The sequence below is a fragment of the Trachemys scripta genome, chromosome 8 (genome assembly GCF_013100865.1).
Source record: "Trachemys scripta elegans isolate TJP31775 chromosome 8, CAS_Tse_1.0, whole genome shotgun sequence".
Classification (NCBI taxonomy): Eukaryota; Metazoa; Chordata; order Testudines; family Emydidae; genus Trachemys; species Trachemys scripta.
The window spans coordinates 73,464,855-73,491,416 of NC_048305.1; the positions used below are offsets into that span (position 1 = coordinate 73,464,855).

The 26,562-nt window shown below is 42.1% G+C and overlaps 1 long non-coding RNA gene across 1 annotated transcript in view; it reads right to left on the minus strand.

Moving 5' to 3' along the window:
* Positions 1 to 929: 929 nt before the first annotated feature.
* LOC117881188 overlaps positions 930 to 26,562 on the minus strand; it is a 45,882-nt gene continuing 20,249 nt past the window's right edge. Inside the window, exon 2 of the long non-coding RNA XR_004646727.1 lies at positions 930 to 1,334. This is a non-coding gene — a long non-coding RNA (uncharacterized LOC117881188). The remainder of the gene's footprint in view (positions 1,335 to 26,562) is intronic.

Below are 26,562 nucleotides of genomic sequence, written 5' to 3' on the forward strand. Positions count from 1 at the left end.
ACAACTACTGGGAGGAAGGCGGGGGGGGGAGGGGCAGATAAAGGGAGAAAAAGCCTGGGTAGGATTCTAAATTAATGAGGGGAGGGCAGTGAGGGGCCAATATGCTCCCATCTCCTTCTGGAGAAGGAGGGGCCCATGTCTGTGTTTCCAGGCATACAACTCTCCCCCTCCCTCTGTAGCTGTCCACACTGCAGGTCTGATCAAGTTTTCCACCTGGTAAGATAGGTGGGTGGCGGTAGCTGATTTTAAATGACACACATCCATGCAGGTTCACATATATGAGCACAAGTTTAAACAATAGAAATGCAGCACTTGTTCACCAGCGTTTGAGATCACCTTTTAATTTTCTTTGGGGTTAAATATAAAGAGACATCAAAGAACTGATCTAATGCCCTGTGTTTGTTGCTGATCTCCTGGGGTTACGCTCAATGCAAGGTTCCTCGGGAGAATGCTGCATGTGAGCTAAAGCTTTATATGGAGGATCTCAAATAGGAATTTAATGTGGATTTTATAAGAAGCGATACGCTTAATAGATGAACATTTTGCAATATTTAAGGAGCAACCTTTATGTGAACTATGAGAGACTAATTTGCAAATATGGATTGGCCAAATCCTACATTTCCATGATCAATTTGGTAGGCATATAAATGGCCATATTATCTGCTTAAAGGATGGATTAAAATGTCCAAATATTGAACTTTCAACTTTCCTTTAAGGTACCTTTGCCTGAAAATTGGGCTAAATTATCCATCTTGGAAAACAGAGCTCCTGGTGACAGCTTTGTTTAGCTGAACATTTCAGTAGTGTTTTGCAGTCCCAGTTCAACTTCTACACACCTCTAGAAAGCAGAATCGTATGAAAATAACTCACTGATGTTGTAATAGCTATAGCAGCAGCTAATATTCATATTAGGCCATAACCAACAGTACTTTTTTTTTTTTTTGAGACCCTGCCTCAATTAGCTAGCATGTCCCTCACAATTTTCTACATCCTAAGTAACTGCTCCATTTTGGGGCAATGGAATGTTGAAACCCATAGGCAGGGCACAGGCTGCCTCTTAACAAAGGGTACAGTCAGTCACTATATTTCGGCATACATGACAGAGACAAAATCTCATAAGATGGAATAGTAGGTCAGATGTAGCATATTGTTATTGTTTCGTTCTGTATTTGTATTTTTTATGGACTATAAACCCTGATGATCCAATAAAGGGCTGTGACCATGAACGCCAATTGGCTGCATAGTGCTATTTCATGGAGGGGCGAGTCCAACAGTAATGAATTCATTCAACGTAACGATTTTGGTTTCACAGCACTGCTCTGTTTCCTGGGTACCTGCAGAAGATAAGCGAGTGTGTCACGGTCATAAATTCAGACACATATACAACATTAAAATATCTTATGGAGTGCTAAGTCTCTGTGAAATGTCAGAATAATAGATATGGTGACCGTATTTGCTATTTGCCAAAAATACTAATTAACTAGTAAAAGTTAATAAAAATATACATTCCTAAAAATTATGCAACAGCCAAAATATCATTTTTGTCTTATTCATGGTTGTATGAATACAAAATGCTATTGAGTCTTCATCTTTAATACCTAAGGGATTTATAAGCATATTGCCACAATAAAACTTGGTTCATCTGTACAGTACACAGCCCAGATATGCATATTTAATTACTTTGAAAGTAATTTACTTGTATAGATGGTGGTATTAGAGGGTCTTATTTCAATTTAAGTTACTTCTGTTTGAAAAACAACATTATTTTGGTATGATTCTCCAGTAAAGAATTTGTTTTATAACAGATGAATAATACTTGACAATTATAATTAACATACATGATTAATTGGATACATTCACAATAAATATTTTGTTTGAAAGTGTACATAGTAGAGGAGGCAGTTCCCTAGCATTCTAAATTCAAAGTTCTAATTTTTATGAAGTGTTAGGCAATATTTCTTAAGTAGGAAAAAAGGGCCAAATTCATTCGTGGTGTAAATTGATGATATTCCACTTAATTTAACCCTGGGACTTAGAAAAAAATCTGTTGTAAAATTGTCTGCTCACCTATAAAGGTTAAATGGATAAAGCAGTTCAAAAATACCCGTTATAATTACAGGATTCTTCCATGGCAAGTAGTTGCACATGCCTTGTACATGTGTGAACTGTGCACAAGATAAAAATAAATTAAGTAAATACTATGCATAGCACAATTATGGGAAGGTCAAGGTAGGCATTAACAGCAGAGAAATCAAAACATGTAAGTAAGTAAGATAACACCTGGTTTCACCTAGACCAATTATTGATAGTAAGTTTTCCTCAACAAAGTTACTTCTTCCTGTAGTCCACTGCAAAAAGGTAATAGGACTGAATGTCCATCAGCATTGCTTTTCTGCCTGCAATATAGCCTCTCACCATGCTCATTCCATTCAAACAACAACAATATCCAACAGCACATGTGTACAGGAAAAAAGAAAGCCTTATAGCATATTGTATTAATTATTAAACAGTTACTGGTAAACCATAAACGTTTCTTAAAGAAAGATTGCTTTCTGGTAAAACACTGCAAAAAGTCCATGTTTGCTAGACTTTCTTCAGTAAGTGTCTGTCTTTATTAAAGCGATCTGTGTCTCAGAGGTAGCATATGTACCATGTGCTTCTGTGGTTGCTATGGTAAGCATTCATGTTTTATTGAAGAGTAAATGGCCAAAACCCACACAAAGGGCTCCCAGGTGGCCCTAACATAAGCTACTTATTTTCCCCCTCGAACTATTTTTGTTTTATAATGAATATGCATGTTCAGGGCCAGATTTAGGGGTAGGTGACTCAGGCAATGGGCTGGGCTTCCAGGCTCAAGGTGCTGTTTTTGTTGTTAGAGACAAAAGGGAAAATAGAATGTTTGAAGTAACATGCTTCAGGTATTCCATATGTGGATTCATTTTTCAATAACCTCCTAGAATGTTCTGGACCTGGTAGAATCTTGTGGAACCTTCCAAACTGTATGAGAACTATATTTTCCTCAAACCTCCTAGAATGTTGTCAGCCATGCCCTTCCAGGTATATAAGGGGCGGGGCATCGGCAGTCAGTTAGTGAAATATAAGAATGGACTGAGGTTAAGCGAGAGCCCAGCTGTTATATTGTGAACCTTGTTTTATTGTGAAAGTGTACTTGTGTTTCAAGACTTGAAGAGTGTAAGTAATGACTAATAAAGAACATATTTTATGAGATGCCAGAGATATCTATTGAACCTCTATCTACTCAACAATATAAAAGAAATACCATTCTTTTGACATGCTGTACATGTAATGTTTGGTGACTTTCTAAGATTGTGGAACATAGACTTTTGCTCTCCCTAATACTCTGTTTTCTCCTATAGAAAATAAAAGATGCCCCTAAAGAAGCCTTCTGGGGTTTAGTATAGGAAGCGAAAAGCTCAGTTGCAATCTAGTTTGCAGCAAGGGCAAATTGGAAGGGTTAACATTCTAAGGCTGTCACCTACTGTAACACTATTCAACACTGGTCCATCCATTGTTGGTGCACAGTTCAATTTCTTGATGTTAGTACATTTCAATTATTCTTAAAATTAAAATGTTTCTATAAGCTTAGAGGAAACATTTTTTTATTTGCTTGAATAAATACAGATTTACAAATTCATCATCTTATATGACAGGGACAAATCAGGCATGCAAAACATGAAATGGGCTACAAATCCAATAAAAAATAAGGTATTCAAAAGTTTAACAAATAGAGCATGGGGACAGGGGCGCCCGGAGGAGGGGGGGCAAATGGGGCAATTTGCCCCAGGCCCCACAAGAATGTCTGAGGCTCTCCCGGCCCCGGCCCCGCCTTTCCCCATCCCCCGGAGCCTCAGCACACCAGGTCAGGAGCGGCCCTGGACAGCGCTGCAGTGGCGTGGCTCTAGCGGGGCCTGAGCTCCTCCCACTGAGTCAGAGCTGCGTGGTAAGGGGGCGGGGCTGCGAGCTCCGGTCCCGCCGGAGCCACGCCACTGCAGCTCTGTCCAGGGCAGCTCCTGGATGCAGTGCGCTGAGACTCCGAGAGAGGGGAGAGGCGGGGGTAACCCAGGAGCGGCCCTGGACAGCGCTGCTGGGGGGTGGGGGCAGTGAGGGGATGGGGAACGGGGGGTTGGTGGGGTCCCAGGGTGGTGGTTGGGGTGGGCGGTGAGGGAACAAGGAGAAGGATGGGTCGGGGATTCTGAGGCGGGCAGTCGGGGGTCAGGAAGTGGGTGGGGGTCAGATGGGGGCAGAGCCAGGCTGTTTGGGGAGGCACAGCTCATTCATCAGTTTGAGGCTTGCAGACAGTTATTTAACACAATGAGCCAAGCTGTTATCTTTCCCCTTAGGGCTACCATCCCTTTCACTTCTCAAATGCCAAATTATAGTCTACATTTAATTTCAGTGCCATAGGGAGATTCATGTCAGGGGAGGGTAGCTTCATTTAAAATTAGCCAGTGGGGGAGGGATCACATGAGAAGAGCAATATCCTACACCACCTACCTCCTTCCCAACCCTACCAAGGGAGACCCCCCTTCCCCTGCATTCCCCAAGGCTCCAGGGGGATTAATTCAGTGGTCCTCAAACTTTTGTACTGGTGACCCCTTTCACATAGCAAACCTCTGAGTGTGACCCCCCCCCATATAAATTAAAAACACTTTTTTATATATTTAACACTATTATAAATGCTGGAGGCAAAGCGGGGTTTGAGGTGGAGGCTGACAGCTCGCGACCCCAGTTTGTGAGAGACCCTATGGAGCCAGTCTCTAGGAAACAACCTCCATGAATTTATCTAAGTCCATTAATGGCTATTAGCCAGGATGGGTAAGGAATGGTGTCCCTAGCCTCTGTTTGTCAGAGAGTGGAGATGGATGGCAGGAGAGAGATCACTTGATCATTACCTGTTAGGTTCACTCCCTCTGGGACACTTGGCATTGGCCACTGTCGGCAGACAGGATACTGGGCTGGATCAAGAATGGGCCTTTGATCTGACCCAGTATGGCCATTCTTATGTTCTTATGTTCTAACCTAAATGAACCCAAAGTTATGGAGACAGATATGAGTCAAGGAAGCCAGCAGAGTATCCGAAACCTGGAAAAATCTCTGATTGAATGGGCTCAGGCGTTTGGTCACAAGCTGAGGTGGTTCAAAAGTTTTGGATTTTTTTAAGCAGAATTTTTTTATTGTTTCTTTAAACAATCAAACACAGCAAGCAGCAAATATTTGGCCACACACTCCTGAAACCCCAAACCATATTCAGGTTTTGGCAGACTAATTTCAGCATTTCAATTAAAAAAAACACAACAAATTTTGAAGGAAAGCAGACACTGTCCGTGATTTTTTTTGCTTTTTAAAAACCTCTAGTTTTCGATCCAAAAAAAGTTTTGATGGAAAGTATTTGTCCAACCCTTTTAATGAGCTTTAGTGCCTTTTAGCTCTAGCTGATGCTGAGAACCAGTGATACCTTGTAAAGGTGACTTGAAAAGAAGTTTTCCGCCGAGATGCGGAAGGTTTTTAAATGTTTATTTTTCCCAGGGCCGTCCGGGGGTGGGCGGGGGAAGTGAGTGGGGCAATTTGCTCCGGGCCCCGCAGGGGCCCCCATGAGAATATAGTATTCTATAGTATTGCAACTTTTTTTTATGGAAGAGGCCCCCGAAATTGCTTTGCCCTAGGTCCCCTGAATCCTCTGGGTGTCCCTGCATGGGGGTGCCGGAGACACTCCTCACCTGGGTCAACATTTGATCTAGGGCCGGCCCTGTGCATGTTTTCCTATCTGAAGTAAGGACCCTCCTTTCCTTTAAGGTAAGTGACTTTGCCTTCATTTTGGATTGTGATCTACAGATTAAAAAAAGATTATGGGCCTGATTCTGGGAGGTGCAGACCATCTTCAACTCCCATTGAACTCATTGTATTAACTTATGCCTTATGAAGGGTTTAGTGAAACAGATTGCTAACGTCCTCTTGTCTTCCTCCTCGTAATTACAGAAGAAAGTCTCAGTATGATGGGGAAATGACAGGCTTGCTGCAGTTAGCATGCCATTATAAGACTGATATTTTTAATTTCCCCTCATAAATAAACAAATCCTCCAGCTTTCAAACTTTAGGTTTACTTACAATTCTCACACGCTGTCTGTTCTAAGAACCTTAAACAATTATTTTTGTTAAAAAAGGCCTTCAAAATGGCTCCTTTTAACATTTTTTATAAATTGTCTAAGGTTTCTATGTCTCTCAGACTCCAGCCAAATTACACACCAGGGCAATATTTGAAATGTAGATAGAGTCTGACATTACCCGCTACAAGAGGCAGCTCTTAAGAACAGCAACAGTAAAATATTAAAGGAATAAATATTAATTAAAAATTGCGATGGACTTGAGGGCTTCAAACTAGAGCTGGTGCCACTTGGCAACCGGGCAGGACCAAAGTGCTGCCCCGATATTCCCTGAGTCAATCAGCCAGCCCCCTTTGCAGCTCTATTCCAGGAGCCACTTAGGAGCTCCTGCTGATGGCCACTCTGACAAATCCATCTCTCTGTTCCTACCTCCCCCGGCCCTTCAGTGAGAGCCAGCCCCAGGAAAGGTGACTGGGAGGAGAACCCCGGCGACCAAACACCACAGCTGCCTCCACTGACAAGAGCTGCCTCCAGCACTGCACACACCAGCCCCATGTGCCTCCAGAGGCACTGCCCAGAGCCACCAAGACCCTAATCCCAGCTGGTGGCTCCACTGGAAGCAGCAAGGCAGTACATCAGTCTGCCCTTGGTAACAGCTATTGAGGAGCAATAGCTGAGCGCTGCAGGGAGGAGCCACTGCCTTCTCCACCCAAATCTCCACACATGCTTTGGAGTCTGTCGTGGCCACAAAAAAATCTGCTAATGGCCACATGCGGCCACAATGGCTACAGTTGAGAAATGCTGCTGTAGACATAGATAAACAAGGACTATGAAAGGGGTTTCCAATGACCCTGCCAGTAAAAGGCTGAGAACTCCTCCCTCCCTGCCAGTCCCCTGGGCAGAGTGTGGGCAAGGTTATGTGTGGATGTGGCGTATGCAAGAATGTAGGTGACGAAGGATAGGTGGGTGAGTGAGTGATAAAGAATGGAAGAGTATGTGAGTTGATGGGAGTTTGATGCATGAGCAGTTGGGTGCGTTACTGTGTGTGCCCATGTGGAAACCCATGGACGAGTAGGTATGTGGGTGTGAATGTCAGTGAATGCAGGAGTGAAAGTGTAGGGGGTCAATGTAAGCATGGACAAATGGGCGTGCGTAGGTGAATGCAGAGTGTGTGTGTATATATACACACAGGATGGATGTGCAATTGGGTGGGTGCAGTATGGGTGTGTGTTTGAGTGTATGTGGTGTAAAGGTTGGGTGGAATGAGAGTGTGTAGATGAATGTATTGAATAAGCAGGAGTGAATGGAAGGGACTGGTTATATATGGGGATGGGAAATGAGAGTGCAATATAGAAATGTGTGTAAAAGTGGGACGGGGTAGCAGTATAAGCGCAGGATTTCTGTTACTAAGCCACTGTTAACATTAACAACAAAAAATTCACAGAGAAAAAACTTTGCAATGCTGTAGCTAAGGGCAGACAGACATACTGCACATCTTTTTTGAAAAGGCCTTCAAAGATTTTTTTCATGTATAAATAAAAAGCTAGATTTTTAAAAGCATGGAAACAAAGTTAAAGGTTCTATTTTATAAGACGCAAACACCCCAAACTTTGGGGAAATCATCTTAAAAATCAATTTCTCTATCTCTTGCTCTCTCTCATTCATACATACACACAAGCATACAACAGATACACACACTGAAACATACATATATAAAGTCAATCTTAAATATAGAAACCAGAGCAAGCAGCAATGACACTGGAGTATCACTAATATGCCCTCACTAAAACAAGTCACCAGAGCTAACAGCAGCTGAAGATGTTTCTTGAGATACAATGGAATCAAAACCATTTCATCTGCTAATAGCAACAAAATATTTGTGAACAATCTTCAGACAATTAGCACTTTTAAAACTGTGTCTGGTGTTCAGTTCCCAAAAAATGACTGGAGTGGAAGCATTGTTTTCTCACCAAGTAAACTTTTATTTCAGGAAGGTGAAAAACCAGGGGAAACATGACAAAAAGAATAGATAAAGGAGAGCAGTGAGAAGGCAAAAATCCTCTTAATTATGTTGTAGACTCTGCCTTTCTCTCTAGCAGATTCTTCTGCTAACCCACACTGTGTAAAACAACTGACATGCAGAGCATTCTACAGATGACTCAGCAGTGGCACGTATACAGCTGTGCTTTACATCTCAGGCATACAGAGGTGTTTGATATTGTATTTATGAACAAACCAGAGATCAGATGTCTTTTTTTGTAAGGAAGGAGGAGAAATAAGATTAACTGACATTCGGGAGAAAAAACACTTCACCTATGTTAAAATCACGTTAACCACAATTACTGTTCATCCTCATCCTCTGAGTGGTAAATTAAAAAGGCACATATATAATTGGTAGATTTTTCTTTATTCAGCTCTCCATAGGTGAGGCATGGAAGACTGGTTGAACTAAATCAGGGTTCTTCTCTCGGTCATAATGACACTAAAACAGTGAAGAACATGTATTCTGAGGATATGATGGATTGTGGATAATATAAGGAAACAGTAGCAATTATTGTCAGGCAAATCAAGGCCAACTTGCTAGTTCCCAGTCTAGTACAGGATTTTTGTTTGACTCAAGAAAAACTTACCTGTACAAAATTTCACTAGGTTGTTGGGTTTTTTTTGTTTTGTTTTGATTTTTTTTGTAAAAGCAAAATTGACAGACTATGTCCAAAGCCTATCATTGAGTCTAATCTGATGCAAGTCATGTGAATGAAAGTCATTACCACTGGATAGCTGTCCAGTGGCTAATCTAAAATCAGTTGGTGGTCTCAGTGTAAAAGCAGACAGGTATCCATCTACTTCACAAAAACTCAGCCAATCTGGCACTAACTGCCAGCACAGCAGCATCTAGCCACCCAGTTAACAGTCTCAGCAGAGAACAAAGACATTGAATGGACATGGAAGCCAAACCACTCTCACCTACAGAAGTGATCCATCCTCAAAACAGGGCTGAGGAATGTAGTTGTTATGTGGATATATATATAGGGCTTTGGTTTCCAGTCTGTCACTTTTATGGGCACTAAACTGCAGAGAATATAAAAGATATTTAGAACCCCAATGCCTGGCAAAAACCACTTTAGGAATCCTGAGCTTTATAAGTCATCGATGGGACTAGCTGGCTTCCCAATTACATCCTCCCAGCTGACTGAATGCCAGAGGTGGAATTTAATATACTGTAATTCCATTGTTGATGGGAACTAGCAATGTACCTAAAATTTGCTAGTTATGCTTCGGCTGTGTGATTGTTCACTTAGTTCTACATTAATACAGAACTCCATGCACTTTTAATGGATAAACTTTTTGTTTCTTTAAAGTGAATTTAGTGTGTTATGAAAGGTAATGCCTTCTTGACAGAACTGGAGACTGAAGACCTCCACAACGTGTATATGCAAAACAGGCAGCGGTGGTGAAAACTTCCACAGAGGACCCTCACAATGCACCTTGTACATTGACAAGAAGGGACCAGTTACCAGGGCTGAGAGGGTGGGTCCAGGTCTAGATCTGAGAAGGCAGTTTGGTCTCTGTGGCTCATTCAACTGGTCACCACTGAAGCTACTGTCAGGAAGATGTGCCAACTGTGAAATGTTTTCAGAGGCAGGAACATCAGTCCTGTAGGAACTTGACCATGACTGTCAATTTATGTGAAAAAAAGCACAGAGAATATTCTCATGCTACAAGCAAATATTGTATTAATTTTGGAGTCTGAGGATAGTTTAGCCACTGGGTATCCCAGTGAATGTGGTGTTGCTATGGCAGTATCACCTTTGTTTTAACATCCACCTTGTATGCTTACCAGTAAGATTTTTCATATGCCTATTAAGAGGCATCACTAGGTTTATACTTGCACATACATTGCTGTCTTCCCCAGTGACAGACATTTTACTACAAATAGGGAATAATATTCTAGGAGCAGAAAGAATATAATCACGCTGCCTTCCATATCTTTTGCTTCCTGACATAGCCTTTCAAGCATGTAATAATTTAACGGGTAAAAGCAAAACTGAAATCTCCTGCTTAAGATAAAAAGGGTTTTGTAATGTTATTTTCTTTTGTAGGCCAAATCTTGTGGGTCCTTATTCAGGAAAACTTCAATTGACTTAAATGGGAGTTTTCCTAATAAAAGGCTGAATAAAGAATTCAGGGTTTGGCTCTATAGATTTAAGGCCAGAAGGGACCATTATGGATTAGTCTGACCTCCTGCATAACACAAGCTATACAGTCATTGGCATTGATCTACTACATTAATATTAGCAATATTCTCTCCACATAGGTTTCAGTTGTAGCCGTGTTAGTCTGTATCAGCAAAAAAACGAGGAGTCCTTGTGGCACCTTAGAGACTAACAAATTTATTTGGGCATAAGCTTTGGTGGGCTAGAACCCACTTCATCAGATGTATGAAGTGTAAAATACAGGAGCAGGTATAAATACATGAAAGGATGGGGGTTGCTTTACCAAGTGTGAGGTCAGTCTAATGAGATAAATCAATTAACAGCAGGATACCAAGGGAGGAAAAATAACTTTTGAAGTGGTAAGAGAGTGGCCCATTACAGAAAGTTGACAAGAAGGAGTAGCAGTAGGGAAAAATTAGTATTGGGGAAATTAAGTTTAGGTTTTGTAACCTAACCTTCTGTTATTTCAGAAGGTTGAAAAAGCTACTGGGGGGGAAGCTGTTCTAGACTTGATTTTAACAAATAGGGAGGAACTCATTGAGAATTTGAAAGTAGAAGGTAGCTTGGGTGAAAGTGATCATGAAATCATAGAGTTTGCAATTCTAAGGAAAGGTAGAAGGGAGTACAGCAAAATAGAGACAATGGATTTCAGGAAGGCGGATTTTGGTAAGCTCAGAGAGCTGATAGGTAAGGTCCCATGGGAATCAAGACTAAGGGGAAAAACAACTGAGGATAGTTGGCAGTTTTTCAAAGGGACACTATTAAGGGCCCAAAAGCAAGCTATTCCGCTGGTTAGGAAAGATCGAAAATGTGGCAAAAGACCACCTTGGCTTAACCACGAGATCTTGCATGATCTAAAAAATAAAAAGGAGTCATATAAAAAATGAACAGGAGTACTTGTGGCACCTTAGAGACTAACAAATTTATTAGAGCACAAACTTTCGTGGACTACAGCCCACTTCTTCGGATGCATATAGAATGGAATAAATATTGAGGAGATATATACACACACACATACAGAGAGCATAAACAGGTGGGAGTTGTCTTACCAACTCTGAGAGGCCAATTAAGTAAGAAAAAAGAAACTTTTGAAGTGATAATCAAGCTAGCCCAGTACAGACAGTTTGATAAGAAGTGTGAGAATACTTACAAGGGGAGACAGATTCAATGTTTGTAATGGCTCAGCCATTCCCAGTCCTTATTCAATCTTGAGTTGATTGTGTCTAGTTTGCATATCAATTCCAGTTCAGCAGTCTCTCCTTGGAGTCTGTTTTTGAAGTTTTTCTGTTGTAAGATAGCCACCCGCAGGTCTGACATTGAATGACCAGACAGGTTAAAGTGTTCTCCCACTGTTTTTTTCCTCTCTATTTGCATCCAAAGAAGTGGGCTGTAGCTTATGCTCTAATAAATTTGTTAGTCTCTAAGGTGCCACAAGTACTCCTGTTCTTTTTGCGGATACAGACTAACACGGCGGCTACTCTGAAACATATAAAAAATGGAAACTAGGACAGATTACAAAGGATGAATATAGGCAAACAACACAGGAATGCAGGAGCAAGATTAGAAAGGCAAAGGCACAAAATAAGCTCAAACTAGCTACAAGAATAAAGGGAAACAAGAAGACTTTTTATCAATACATTAGAAGCAAGAGGAAGACCAAAGACAGGGTAGGCCCACTGCTCAGTGAAGAGGGAGAAACAGTAACAGGAAACTTGGAAATGGCATCTGAAGAAGTGAGGTTCTTACCCACGAAAGCTTATGCTCCCAGTACTTCTGTTAGTCTCAAAGGTGCCACAGGACCCTCTGTTGCTTTTTGGAAATGGCAGAGATGCTTAATGACTTCTTTGTTTCTGTCTTCACCGAGAAGTCTGAAGGAATCATGGGAGACGGGAGAGATTCCAGAAGACTGGAAAAGGGCAAATATAGTGCTCATCTATAAAAAGGCAAATTAAAACAACACAGGAAACTACAGACCAGTTAGTTTAACTTCTGTGCCAGGGAAGATAATGGAGCAAGTAATTAAGGAAATCATCTGCAAACACTTGGAAGGTGGTAAGGTGATAGGGAATAGCCAGCATGGATTTGTAAAGAACAAATCATGTCAAACCAATCTGATAGCTTTTTTTGATAGGATAACGAGTCTTGTGGATAAGGGAGAAGCAGTGGATGTGGTATACCTAGACTTTAGTAAGGCATTTGATACGGTCTCGCATGATTTTCTTATCGATTTTCTTAGGCAAATACAACTTAGATGGGGGTACTATAAGGTGGGTGCATAACTGGCTGGATAACCGTACTCAGAGAGTTGTTATTAATGGTTCCCAATCCTGCTGGAAAGGCATAACAAGTGGGGTTCCACAGGGATCTGTTTTGGGACCGGCTCTGTTCAATATCTTCATTAACGACTTAGATATTGGCATAGAAAGTACGCTTATTAAGTTTGCAGATGATACCAAACTGGGAGGGATTGCAACTGCTTTGGAGGACAGGGTCATAATTCAAAATGCTCTGGACAAATTGAAGAAATGGTCTGAGGTAAACAGGATGAAGTTTAACAAAGACAAATGCAAAGTGCTCCACTTAGGAAGGAAAAATCAGTTTCACACATACAGAATGGGAAGAGACTGTCTAGGAAGGAGTACAGCAGAAAGGGATCTAGGGGTTATAGTGGACCACAAGCTAAATATGAGTCAACAGTGTGATGTTGTTGCAAAAAAAGCAAACATGATTCTGGGATGTATTAACAAGTGTGCTGTGAGCAAGACACGAGAAGTTATTCTTCCGCTCTACTCTGCGCTGGTTAGGCCTCAACTGGAGTATTGTGTCCAGTTCTGGGCACCGCATTTCAAGAAAGATGTGGAGAAATTGGAGAGGGTCCAGAGAAGAGCAACAAGAAAGATTAAAGGTCTTGAGAACATGACCTATGAAGGAAGGCTGAAAGAATTGGGTTTGTTTAGTTTGGAAAAGAGAAGACTGAAAGGGGACATGATAGCAGTTTTCAGGTATCTAAAAGGGTGTCATAAGGAGGAGGGAGAAAACTTGTTCACCTTAGTCTCTAAGGATAGAACAAGAAGCAATGGGCTTAAACTGCAGCAAGAGAGGTTTACGTTGGACATTAGGAAAAAGTTCCTATCTGTCAGGGTGATTAAACACTGGAATAAATTGCCTAAGGATGTTATGGAATCTCCATCTCTGGAGATATTTAAGAGTAGGTTAGATAAATGTCTATCAGGGATGGTCTAGACAGTATTTGGTCCTGCCATGAGGGCAGGGGACTGGACTAGATGACCTCTCGAGATCCCTTCCATTCCTTGAATCTATGAATCTATGAATGACCCAACCAATCCCAGTCTTTATTCAGGCCTAATCTGATGGTATCCAGTTTGCAAAATAATTTCAGTTCTGCAGCTTCACATTGGAGTCTGTTTTCGAAGTTTTTTTGTTGAAGAATTGCCACTTTGAGGTCTGTTATTGAGTGACCAGAGAGATTGACGTGTTCTCCTACTGGTTTTTGAATGTTATGATTCCTGATGTAAGATTTGTGTCCATTTATTCTTTTGCGTAGAGACTGTTTGGCCAATGTACATGGAAGAGGGGCATTGCTGGCACATGATGGAATGTATCACATTGGTAGATGTGCAGGTGAATGAGCCCCGGATGGCATGGCTGCTGTGGTTAGGTCCTATGATGGTGTCCCTTGAATAGATATGTGGACAGAGTTGGCACCGGGGTTTGTAGCAGGGTTGGGTTCCTGGGTTGGTGTTTTTGTTGTGTGGTGTGTACTTGCTGGTGAGTATTTGCCAAACTGGATACCATCAGATTAGGCCTGAATAAAGACTGGGAGTGGCTGGGTCATTACAAAACCTAAACTTAATTTCCCCAATACTAATTTTCTCCCTACTGTTACTCACACCTTTTTGTCAACTGTCTGTAATGGGCCACTCTCTTACCAGTTCAAAAGTTATTTTCCCTCCCTTTGTATCTTGCTGTTAATTGATTTATCTCATTAGACTGACCTCACACTTGGTAAAGCAACCCCCATCCTTTCATGTATTTATACCTGCTCCTGTATTTTACACTTCATACATCTGATGAAGTGGGTTCTAGCCCACAAAAGCTTATGCCTAAATAAATTTGTTTGTCTCTAAGGTGCCACAAGGACTCCTCGTTTTTTTTCTCTCCATATAGGTACTTATAGACAATAGTTTTTGATGACCTGAGTAGTTCTCAAATCATTTGTGTCCAATTTTTCAGCATCCTTTAGATGGGACACAGTATTCCAGCAATGGTCTTATATACACAGGAAATGTCACCCCCCTCTACTCCCATTTTGTTGTGGTCTTTATAAGCACAGGACACTAAGTAGAGTTCGGCAGAAATAATCTTCACTTGTAATCACCCTCATTTTTCACTCAACGACCCACATTTTTGATGAAATGGAAACAAATCATTACAAATGTGAGTTTTTCAATTTGTGCTATTAGAACAAATAATAGTTATAGGACTTAAGGGGTGCTGATTGCATGGAGAAAAGGAATGAGTGCTAGATAGAGAAAGTGAAGGGGTATGTATTTGTGTTTATGCACATGTACACAAAAGATCTGAAGACTGGAAATATCTTGGTTAAGCATATGAACTTTTGGGTGCTTCTTCAAAACAAATTTTGGATCCTTTTGAGGTCATGACTTATTTAGTAATCAGTAATAGATGACTTCTATGAAAAAAACATTCAATAATATGTAATTGATTTTTTCAGATTTACTTATCTGTCGTTTGTAAACTAGATTACCTTTTAAGAATAACTTTGGGTAGGTAGCACTATCCAAGAGTGTATATCCATATATGGACATTCTCACCTGCAGTTAAACAGCCCATTTGATGCATCTCTATTTATATTATTGGTGCTGGAAGGGGAAATTGCATACTATTTTTATACCTGTATACACAGCATCTCTCCCCATCTCTCACACCAATTTTCCTTTTTACAAGAGACACTGTACAATGTCTGGTATTGCACTACCTTCGCCAGCCAGAAAAGGGTCAGTCACACAATACTCTAAAACCTCTCTGTCAACTGAGCAAAATTAAAGGGCAGAAGGCTACAAGTATTACTATTTTGATTACATGAATCAGAACAAAAATCACTTACAAGAGTGAACAGTGCAAACTTTAAAATATGCCAGCTTCACTCTGACCTTAAATGATGTTACAAAGTTATACTGAAGGATATGGTACACAGTACAAATATTTGCTGCAGACCAACTGTTAGTGTGTTTGCAGCTCTGCAACATTCATTTCTAAATGAATTACCTTATGGGGGAAAACCAAAAAGCAGAAAACTAAGAAATAGGGGTCAAATTCCTCCTGTGAGATCTACCTTGTAAAATTATCCAGAATGTAATAATACCATGTTATTGACTTAAGCACAGTTCCCTGTGACATGCTGCAGCTGACCTGTAATTTTTATCCTACATGTTGCCAGCACTATTAAAATGACACTTGTGAATGTAAATTAAGCTCACAAAGGGGACAGATTGTATGATTCTGGTTTCTCTCAGATGCCTGTAGGCTATCACAGATTCCATATGTGAAGTAATTATGTTCACTGAAGGAAAGAATAAATGCTGTCAAATTGTGTACTGAGAGAGAAAGCAGCTATTATATTTCAGTAGTCACTGGAGCATTGCCTCAGACAGTGGTAAGATGTATAAGAAAATTCAAAAAACGAACAGTGTTATATTAAATATCACCTTTAAATGAGTATCTGCTTTTGAATATATATTATACAAAGCTGATATTTAACTAATAAAACCATTTCAACTCTTTTAGTCATATTCCCTGCACCACATTTAGAGTGTACAGTATGGAATATTTATAAAGGGAATAATGGGTAGAAATACTATCTTTCAGATGTTAATCATGTTCTTAATGCAAGGAGTCCCCTGCATTCCTGATAGAAACCTGAAATACTGCCCCATCATTTTCCTCCTTCTCCACCATCACCACCTTAATGTCCTCTTTCCCTCAAGGAACTGTGCAACAGCCATCATCTTTCCAGCTGTAGGGGACTGATGGAGTTTCTCTTCAGAGCCTGCCATTGCCACTCCTTGATCAACCAAAAGTTTCACTGTAAAGGGATGTGAAGCACTGTCCTCCACCTGAAAGCAAAGCGCCAAGTAATCTCAAGCAGGTTACTAGTCCAGGAGAGGAGAGGCTGGAAATCAAACCCTGGCTTTTTTCATAGCACTGTAACACACTTCCAATAGCTCACATGGATGGGCTTTGTGTTTATTTTTTGTTAGTTTGGGACAATGTTTCTACACTGTCACACTTAATCACAGTTTACTCTACTATTAATTAAAATTTGGAAATTGGTAAATAAAAAATATTTTCTGTAAAAAGTAATAAAAATATTCTTTTTTATTAACCTAGGCCTATGTCTCATTATCATAAGCATCAAATTACGTGCTTTCCTAAAACATTCACATGGGCTATAAAGAAGTTTCCGTTGGCACTTGCAAACTTCAGTTTTTAAGAGCATGACAGCTCTGATGCTCTCACGTGGCTTCTAAGGAAGACCAAGATCTAAAACGGCCTTAACATCCAACCACAGACTATTAAGGAAGAAACTGCTTCAATCATGGAGCTGACAGAACTACTGAAAGGAAAGGAACGCTGTGCTCATCTTCATGGCCACTGCACAATCTTACTTTAGTGTGTGTGAGGTAAGCTTAACCTTAGATTAGTGAAATTACCAGTGGCCCTGACTCACAGAGGAGAAAACATTCAGCATGGAAACAGCATTTTAAAAACCTTTCATTCAAGAAGAGCCAGGGATATCCAGAGAGGAGAAAGGTAAATTCTCAATTTAAGTGCTTGTAGGTTTGGGATTTTCATCCAAATGCCAGGAGAGAAAGTTAAGATTTTCTGAAAAGAGCCTCTCCAGCCATAAGTAAGGAAATATTTAATATTTTGACTTAAGTTTTGAGAGATACTGTTACAACATTTACATAGACCTTGTGAAAAACTTCATAACATTAAGAAAACCAGTAAATTGAATTGTTTTATGTCGTTATTTCCATTTGGCAGAAGAGTAAAATTCAGTTTGTCACTCTGCAGTTTCATGAGTTATATTTTCAATTAAAAGCCAGGTTTTGTTAGTAGCCTGCTAGCTCTAGTCCTGGGCATTGCATTTCTAGGCCTGTCTAGATTATAAAAAAAGGCTAGGGGGAAATTCATTCCAATTTAGCTGCCCTTCTAGCTCCCTAAAGTACCAGACTGTCCCGCTGCTGTCAGAGAATCTGTTATTAACACTACTGTGGGTATGAGGAGCATATGTTTTGGCTATCAGGATTTATTACTGAAAGGACTCAGGAAGCAGGTTGGCTGGAGCGAAGACATGGCACATTTGTTAACTGTCCGAATACTGAACTCAGCTGAGGCCCACATCCTTGGCTGCAGCTTTGAGCCATCTTTGTGCTAACCTAATCCTGGGCTGGAGGTCTACCGGGCCAGTTCCCTTAGGCAGCTCTAAGCTGTCACCTAACAATGGGTCCAAGGGGCCAACATGGCATCAGAGATTGCAGGTATACATGGAAACTGCAGAAATGCCCCCTTTTCCCAGCCATTTCCTCCTTACCAGGAGCCGGGAGGATGATGGGAAAGAAGTCATGACAACGCTTGAGGTTCCTCCTACAGTTGGATAATTCTCCTATGACTGGCTACTCTGACATCAGGGTGTTGTTCAAGTCAGCTAAACTGTAGCCCAGGTTTTGGCATGATTCTGCTCATGCTTCTAGAAACTTCTAGTTTGCAGGGAGCATGCTTAGAGGCTCAACGCAGACATTATTGTTGTTACTGCAATATTAATATTCCATTATGTCTATCTTTACAGCCACCACAAGTGGTAAATTTTCCATTGCCGTGCTAGTGAGAAACATCACAGTTGGACACATCTGCTTAAGTCAGGTTTTAGTTTGTGCAAAATAATTCACACAATTTGCTTAAAATTACATTTTCCCCCGATTCTGACAAAAGAGAAACATTCTGCAGATTTTCTATGTCTCTCCCCCCCCCCCCCCCCAAAGTTGTCTAAAAGGATAAGGCAGTTTTCAAAGACAAAACTGGTATTATCTTAAAACTCATCCTGAAAATCTGCATGTAATTTTTTTGTCATTCTTGCAACCAAAAAATTGCATTTGGTAACCACAGAGAAGACATAGGAGACAGTTGAAGTAAATGCAAAATGGATTCTTCTGAGCACACAGAGACTCAGGCTAGGTCTACACTACCCGCCCGAATCGGCGGGTAGAAATCGATCTCTTGGGGATCGAATTATCGCGTCTTGTCGGGACGCGACAATCGATCCCCGAATCAACGCTCTTACTCCACCAGCGGAGGTGGGAGTAAGCTCCGTCGACGGGGAGCAGCGGAGGTCGATTTTGCCGCTGTCCTCACAGCGGGGTAAGTCGGCTCCGATAGGTCGAATTCAGCTACACTATTCGCGTAGCTGAATTTGCGTATCTTAAATCGACCCCCCTCCCGTAGTGAAGACCTGCCCTTAGTTCTCCATGCACCCACTTACACATTCAACCACCCCCTCCACATGGAGCCTTGTACACAAGCTCATTCCAGGACACCTTCCTTGCACTTTAGCTTAAAGAGCTCCCAGGCCACTTTGCTTTCTAGCTCCTCTTCCCATTCTGAAGAAAGAACAGCATCCCGGGGTTATTTTGCTCACTGGCCCCTACCTCTGTTCCTGAGGTAACAGAAGCAGCACATGGGCAACTCCATTCTCTTCCTCCCTCACTTAAAAAACCCAGCAGTAGTGGGGAGCATCTGTTTCCCACTTCCTTCCCCTTAAAGGATCAATGGCTCTCAGGTCTTTCAGCCCTCAGGCTTTTTCTCTTACATCAGGGTGAGCAGTCCACTGCATTGTTCCCTTTCTAAGTCAGCCTACTCTTCTGCACCAAGTTCCTGTAATATTAAAACCCTGCAGATGGGGGTGGAGGGCCCAGGATGATTTTTCCACTGCCACACCTAAGGGTAGGGCACAGGAATCTTCACAATTGCATGCTTTCCCCAGACCTGCCCAATTTCAGGCAGAGCTGGAAGCTGTAGCTCTCATCTGGGCTTCCCTCATTCGCCAGGCTCTGAGGATGTAGCAGGTACAGCAAGGAGAGCGCCACTGGAAGAGCATAGTGCAGAGACTGCTAAAAGGTACATGCAGCCACACCACACAGGTGTGCACATTAAAGGAAACCCTACCCTGAAACCAGCCTGCAAATTCTAGACTGGAATAACAGTTGGTCCTCTTTTATTTGATCTATTGGAAATAAAGTTTGTCTTGATAATGAATAGGAAAGAAGCATGTATACCAGGGGTCGGCAAGTTTTGGGAAGGGGTGTGCCAAGTCTTCATTAATTTAAGGTTTTGCATGCCAGTAAAAGGTTTCGCGTGCCAGACCAGCAGCGCGGGCGGCAGACGGAACCCCAGACCGGCTCCTGCCAGCCACGGTCCCGGCCGCCAGCCCCGCTCAGCCCACTGCCAGCCCGGGGTTCCGTCCATCCAGGCCAGCAGCGGGCTGAGTGGGGCCAGCGGCCGGGACCCCGGCTGGCAAGGAGCTGGCAGCCAGAACCCGAGATCAACAGCAGGATGGGCCGCTGCCGGTTTGGGGTTCCATAATCCAGGCCAGCAATGGGCTGAGCGGGGTTGGCGGCCAGGACCCCGGCTGGCAGCAGTGTGCCACTAAAAATCAGCCCGATTGCCGCCTTTGGCACACATGCCACAGGTTGCCGGTCCCTGATGTATACACTCCATTGTGAGCACAGGAACCAACATGATGTTAAGTGAAAAACACTAACAAAGAGCAAAATCTGCCAAACTACCCCTCATCTCTTCTTTAAAGTTTGCCTTGATTTCAGGCAGGCTTCCAAAATAAATCCTGGCTAGCTGCTTTAATTTGCATTCTTTTACTACTACTATTTGTTAACATCTGTGAGTAGGTGGCTCAGTTATTAAGGGCCAAATATACCCAGGCAGCACCCAGCTCAAGTACTGGGCTATACAACAGACAGTTTACAGGACTGTGAGGGAGGAACCCTTCTCCAGGCCACAGAGCAGTATCACCCTGTGCTATTATACGTTGTGAGAAAAGGAAAATTTTCCATAGCAGTGAACGCTCCTGCCTGCTCCTCCCATAGTCCCATACTCTCCTACCCCCACCCCCGCTGCAAACATTCAGGGCACCACTGCAAATCTCAGCTCTGTGCCACAACCGGGTGTAAACATCTCTTCCAACCCCCCAAGAATTCATCCCTCCACCATCACGCCCCAACACTGATCCTACTGCAAGGGAAGTCTCTGCAGCTACAGAGAGAGGGGCAATATTTGCTCCTAAATGAATCAGTTCAGTATGTAGAATATTAATATCATTAGGTCATTCATGGATGGGTGGATGGATGGAGGATAGAGAGATTGTATTTAATTGAAAACAAAGGCAAGCTGCTATCATAATTGCACAATACGCTTTATACTATTGTTACTTTTCCTTTTATACAAATGGAATAAGCTGCCAATTTCCTAAGCAGTTCAAAACTATTAAACAATTGTTTGCAAAGTAATTTATGTCATGTGGGAGGCAGAAATGGAATGCAGAAATGAGAGGTTCTTTCCAGTTCACAGCATTGACAGCAACTGTAATATATGACTCTTTTGGATGCACTGTGGCAGAAGCAGAGTGAGGATCATCTAGAGCTGTTCACCAGAGAAATTGTTATACACCAAAAAAGAATCAAAGATCTCAGAATTATGGAGACAGAGAGAGCAGTGTGTGTGTGTAAGTAAAAGACATGCTTTGCTGCCACAGTTTTTATAGGGTTTGGTGGGATAATGTTGCGCAGAGGTAATAAAGTTGGATCTTTAATAACAGTAACTAAAACCAACTTACCACTTTAAATGACCTTTCAATATTCAATATTGTTGTCCTGTTTAGTTTACTAAAACGACATTTACTTAATGAAAAATATTATGCAACTCTGTTTAAAATTCCAATAGTCAGAAATATGCTACACTGACATTTAGAATTATCTCAGAACACTTTTATGATAACTTGAATTATTTCCACATGATTAGAATTTAAGATTTTTAAAATGTATTTTGAAACCATTAAAAATAATAGCCAGTGATTGCTTGGGCATTCAGGTTATCTGGTAATGATATTAGGATTTCTCTTGACAGCTGAGTAATTACTTCCTTACTATGCTCAAGGCGAGTTTGAACTATGTGCCCTGTTCAAGATTTAAACCTGCATTGGGTAAGGTAAAGGGGTATTCAGCCTGATAAATGACATATCAAACGGCTTTTTTCCTTTCTTTCTTTTTTTTAAACAATAAGGGGAACATATATGGTACACTGTCTTGATCAGCTGTGAAATAAAAGAACGGGAGCATCAGAATTATTCCATAATATGTGGCAATGTGGGACATAGATACTGCAGCAAAAGCAGGTATGTTAATTCTCCAGTATGTCTCCTTTGAATATGAACTCTGTTACCCTCACCAAATGTTCCACTCTCACCTCCATATTCATTCAGCTTCACAATTTATTTTAAAATAATGCCAAACACAATAGGAAATAAATATTTCCTATAAGGAGCCAAATTCTGTGATGCTTAAAATCAAGCAGAACACAAGGGATCACTCAGTGAAAGTGAAAGGCAAAAATAATTGCTCTCTTTCTCCTTAAAATTCCACACACTCGTATTCAGTGACTTCAGCTTCCACACTGATGTTCTGTCCAACTTGTTAGCAACACACATCCTAGATCAACTATCTCATCCATCTGCTGTATAGGAAGCAGGGCAGGAGGAGATGCTGAATATGAAAAGAGAATCTGTGAATCTGTGCTTAAGTGGTGGTTGGAGACTCTCTGCTGAGGGGGACAGAGACGCCCATCTGTTGCCCTGACATTTCATCTCGGGAGGTATGCTGCCTGCCAGGGGCCCGTGTCCGAAATGTTACAGAGGCATTGTCGAGGATTATCCAGCCCTCTGACTACTAGCCCATGCTACTCATCCATGTTGGCACAACTGATACTGCGCGGTGTGACACTGAGCAGATCAAGAGTGACTACAGGGCCCTGGGAGTACGGGTGAAGGAGTTTGGAATGCAGGTGGTATTCTCTTCGATTCTTCCTGTCAAAGGTAGGGGCCCGGGTAGAGACAGATACATCATGGAGGTGAATGCCTGGCTGAGAAGATGGTGTCACCAGGAGGACTTTGGCTTCCTCGACCACGGGATGCTATTCGAGGACGGACTGCTAGGCAGAGATGGCAATCACCTTTCGAGGAGGGGAAAGACCTTATTTGGACACAGACTGGCTAACCTAGTGAGGAGGGCTTTAAACTAGGTTCGAAGGGGACAGGTGAGCAAAGCCCACAGGTAAGTGGGGAACATGGAGACCTGGGAGATGGGTCAGAAACAAAAGGGAGCGTGGGCTATACTGGCAGAGAGAAAGGAGGGTCAGGGCAAAACTGGGAGGCAAGATCACACCAGTATCTTAGATGCCTATATACAAATGCGAGAAGTATGGGAAATAAGCAGGAAGAACTGGAAGTGCTAATAAATAAATACAACTATGACATTGTTGGCATCACTGAAACTTGGTGGGATAATACACATGACTGGAATGTTGGTGTGGATGGGTACAGCTTGCTCAGGAAGGATAGACAGGGGGAAAAGGGAGGAAGTGTTGCCTTATATATTAAAAATGTACACACTTGGACTGAGGTAGAGATGGACATAGGAGATGAAAGTGTTGAGAGTCTCTGCGTTAGGCTAAAAGGGGTAAAAAACAAGAGTGATGTCATGCTAGGAGTCTACTACAGGCCACCTAACCACGTGGAAGAGGTGAATGAGGGTTTTTTTAAACAACTAACAAAATCATCCAAAGCCCAAGATTTGGTGGTGATGGGAGACTTCAACTATTCAGATATATGTTGGGAAAATAACACAGCGGGGCTCAGACTATCCAATAAGTTCTTGGACTGCATTGCAGACAACTTTTTATTTCAGAAGGTTGAAAAAGCTACTAGGGGGGAAGCTGTTCTAGACTTGATTTTAACAAATAGGGAGGAACTCGTTGAGAATTTGAAAGTAGAAGGCAGCTTGGATGAAAGTGATCATGAAATCACAGAGTTTGCAATTCTAAGGAAGGGTAGAAGGGAGTACAGCAAAATAGAGATAATGGATTTCAGGAAGGCGGATTTTGGTAAGCTCAGAGAGATGATAGGTAAGATCCCGTGGGAATCAAGACTGAGGGGAAAAACAACTGAGGTGAGTTGGCAGTTTTTTAAAGGGACACTATTAAAGGCCCAAAAGCAAGCTATTCCGCTGGATAGGAAAGATAGAAAACGTGGCAAAAGACCACCTTGGCTTAACCACAAGATCTTGCAGCATTTAAAAAATAAAAAGGAGTCATATAAAAAATGGAAACTAGGACAGATTACAAAGGATAAATATAAGCAACCAACACAGGAATGCAGGGGCAAGATTAGAAAGGCAAAGGCACAAAATGAGCTCAAACTAGCTACAGGAATAAAGGGAAACAAGAAGACTTTTTATCAATACATTAGAAGCAAGAGGAAGACCAAGGACACGGTAGGCCCACTGCTCAGTGAAGAGGGAGAAACAGTAACAGGAAACTTGGAAATGGCAGAGATGCTTAATGACTTCTTTGTTTCGGTCTTCACCGAGAAGTCTGAAGGAATGCCTAACATAGTGAATGCTAATGGGAAGAGGGTAGAAAAGTTAGATGCCTGCAAGTCACCAGGGCCTGATTAAATGCATCCTAGAATACTCAAGGAGCTAATAGAGGAGGTATCTTAGCCTCTAGTTATTATCTTTGGAAAAACATGGGAGACGGGAGAGATTCCAGAAGACTGGAAAAGGGCAAATATAGGGCCCATCTATAAAAAGGGAAATAAAAACAACCCAGGAAACTACAGACCAGTTAGTTTAACTTCTGTGCCAGGGGAGATAATGGAGCAAGTAATTAAGGAAACACTGCAAACACTTGGAAGGTGGTAAGGTGATAGGGAACAGCCAGCATGGATTTGTAAAGAACAAATCGTGTCAAACCTATCTGATAGCTTTCTTTGATAGGATAATGAGTCTTGTGGATAAGGGAGAAGCAGTGGATGTGGTATACCTAGACTTTAGTAAGGCATTTGATACGGTCTCGCATGATATTCTTACCGATAAACTAGGCAAATGCAATTTAGATGGGGCTACTATAAGGTGGGTGCATAACTGGCTGGATAACCGTACTCAGAGAGTAATTATTAATGGTTCCCAATCCTGCTGGAAAGGTATAACAAGTGGGGTTCTGCAGGGATCTGTTTTGGGACCAGCTCTGTTCAGTATCTTCATCAACAACTTAGATATTGGCATAGAAAGTACGCTTATAAAGTTTGCAGATGATACCAAACTGGGAGGGATTGCAATTGCTTTGGAGGACAGGGTCATAATTCAAAATGCTCTGGACAAATTGGAGAAATGGTTTGAGGTAAACAGGATGAAGTTTAACAAAGACAAATGCAAAGTGCTCCACTTAGGAAGGAAAAATCTATTCCACACATGCAGAATTGGAAGAGACTGTCTAGGAAGGAGTATGGCAGAAAGAGATTTACGGGTTATAGTGGACAACAAGCTAAATATGAGTCAACAGTGTGATGCTGTTGCAAAAAAAGCAAACATGATTCTGGGATGTATTAACAGGTGTGCTGTGAGCAAGACACGAGAAGTTATTCTTCCGCTCTACTCTGCGCTGGTTAGGCCTCAACTGGAGTATTGTGTCCAGTTCTGGGCACCGCATTTCAAGATAGATGTGGAGAAATTGGAGAGGGTCCAGAGAAGAGCAACAAGAATGATTAAAGGTCTTGAAAACATGACTTATAAAGGAAGGCTGAAAGAATTGGGTTTGTTTAGTTTGGAAAAGAGAAGACTGAGAGGGCACATGATAGCAGTTTTCAGGTATCTAAAAGGGTGTCATAAGGAGGAGGGAGAAAACTTGTTCACCTTAGTCTCTAAGGATAGAACAAGAAGCAATGGGTTTAAACTGCAGCAAGAGAGGTTTACGTTGGACATTAGGAAAAAGTTCCTATCTGTCAGGGTGATTAAACACTGGAATAAATTGCCTAAGGAGGTTATGGAATCTCCATCTCTGGAGATATTTAAGAGTAAGTTAGATAAATGTCTATCAGGGATGGTCTAGACAGTATTTTGTCCTGCCATGAGGGCAGGGGACTGGACTCGATGAGCTCTCGAGGTCCCTTCCAGTCCTAGAATCTATGAATCTATGAATCTGTCTTAAGCCAAGACAAAGGGAGACTAAATCTACGTAGGGGATTGGGAAGTGTTGAGGCTGAAGACTGGATGGCAGTAGGACGCTGGTTATACCCAGTGTGGCTTATGCCAGTATTTCTCAACTTTTTTGATACCAGAAACCAGCTTGCTGCCTTTCTAAATGGTCATGGACCACTTGAGAGGGGAAAAAAAGGAAGAGTGTTTCATTAGTACTTGCTGTTTTTTCCAATATTGACAGGCATTTTGTACTATCTGCATGTAAAGCACATTTTACTTGCTTACCAACACAATTTGCTTTTAACACTCCTATGCATAACCCTGACTTTGTTTCTCCATGAAAGCTGAGCTTCTCCTCTAATGCCATGGCTCCAGACTTCATGGCTCAAGATCATCTGACGAAAGTTGTGCTCTATGGCTAACTTAAGAACTTCCCGCGACACAGAGTAAAGCCAAAGCTCTGAAACAGCGACAAGGTCAAGCAAGGGCTCAAGAAATTCAGCATTCCCAATGACAACTGGGACAATCCTAGTCACAATTGTTCATTTTGGAGAAGCTGGGTTAAGATTGGTACAGTCAGCATAGAGAGCCAGCCATCAGAGAGCCCAGGCTGAGCCCTGCAGGTGATCCAGGAAGCAGAGTATGCTTCAACTTCCATCTGGCAAGCAGGGCCGGCTCCAGGCACCAGCCCACCAAGCATGTGCTTGGGGTGGCGCCTGGAAGGGGGCGGCGTGGCGGGGCGCTCCGTCCCGAGAGTGGGGCCACGACTGGGCTCGCCGCCCTCCCCGCGGCGCTCCTGCCGCCGGGGACTCTCCACCCTCCCCTCGGCACTCTGGCCGCCGGGGAGAGCGGAGAGCCGCGGCG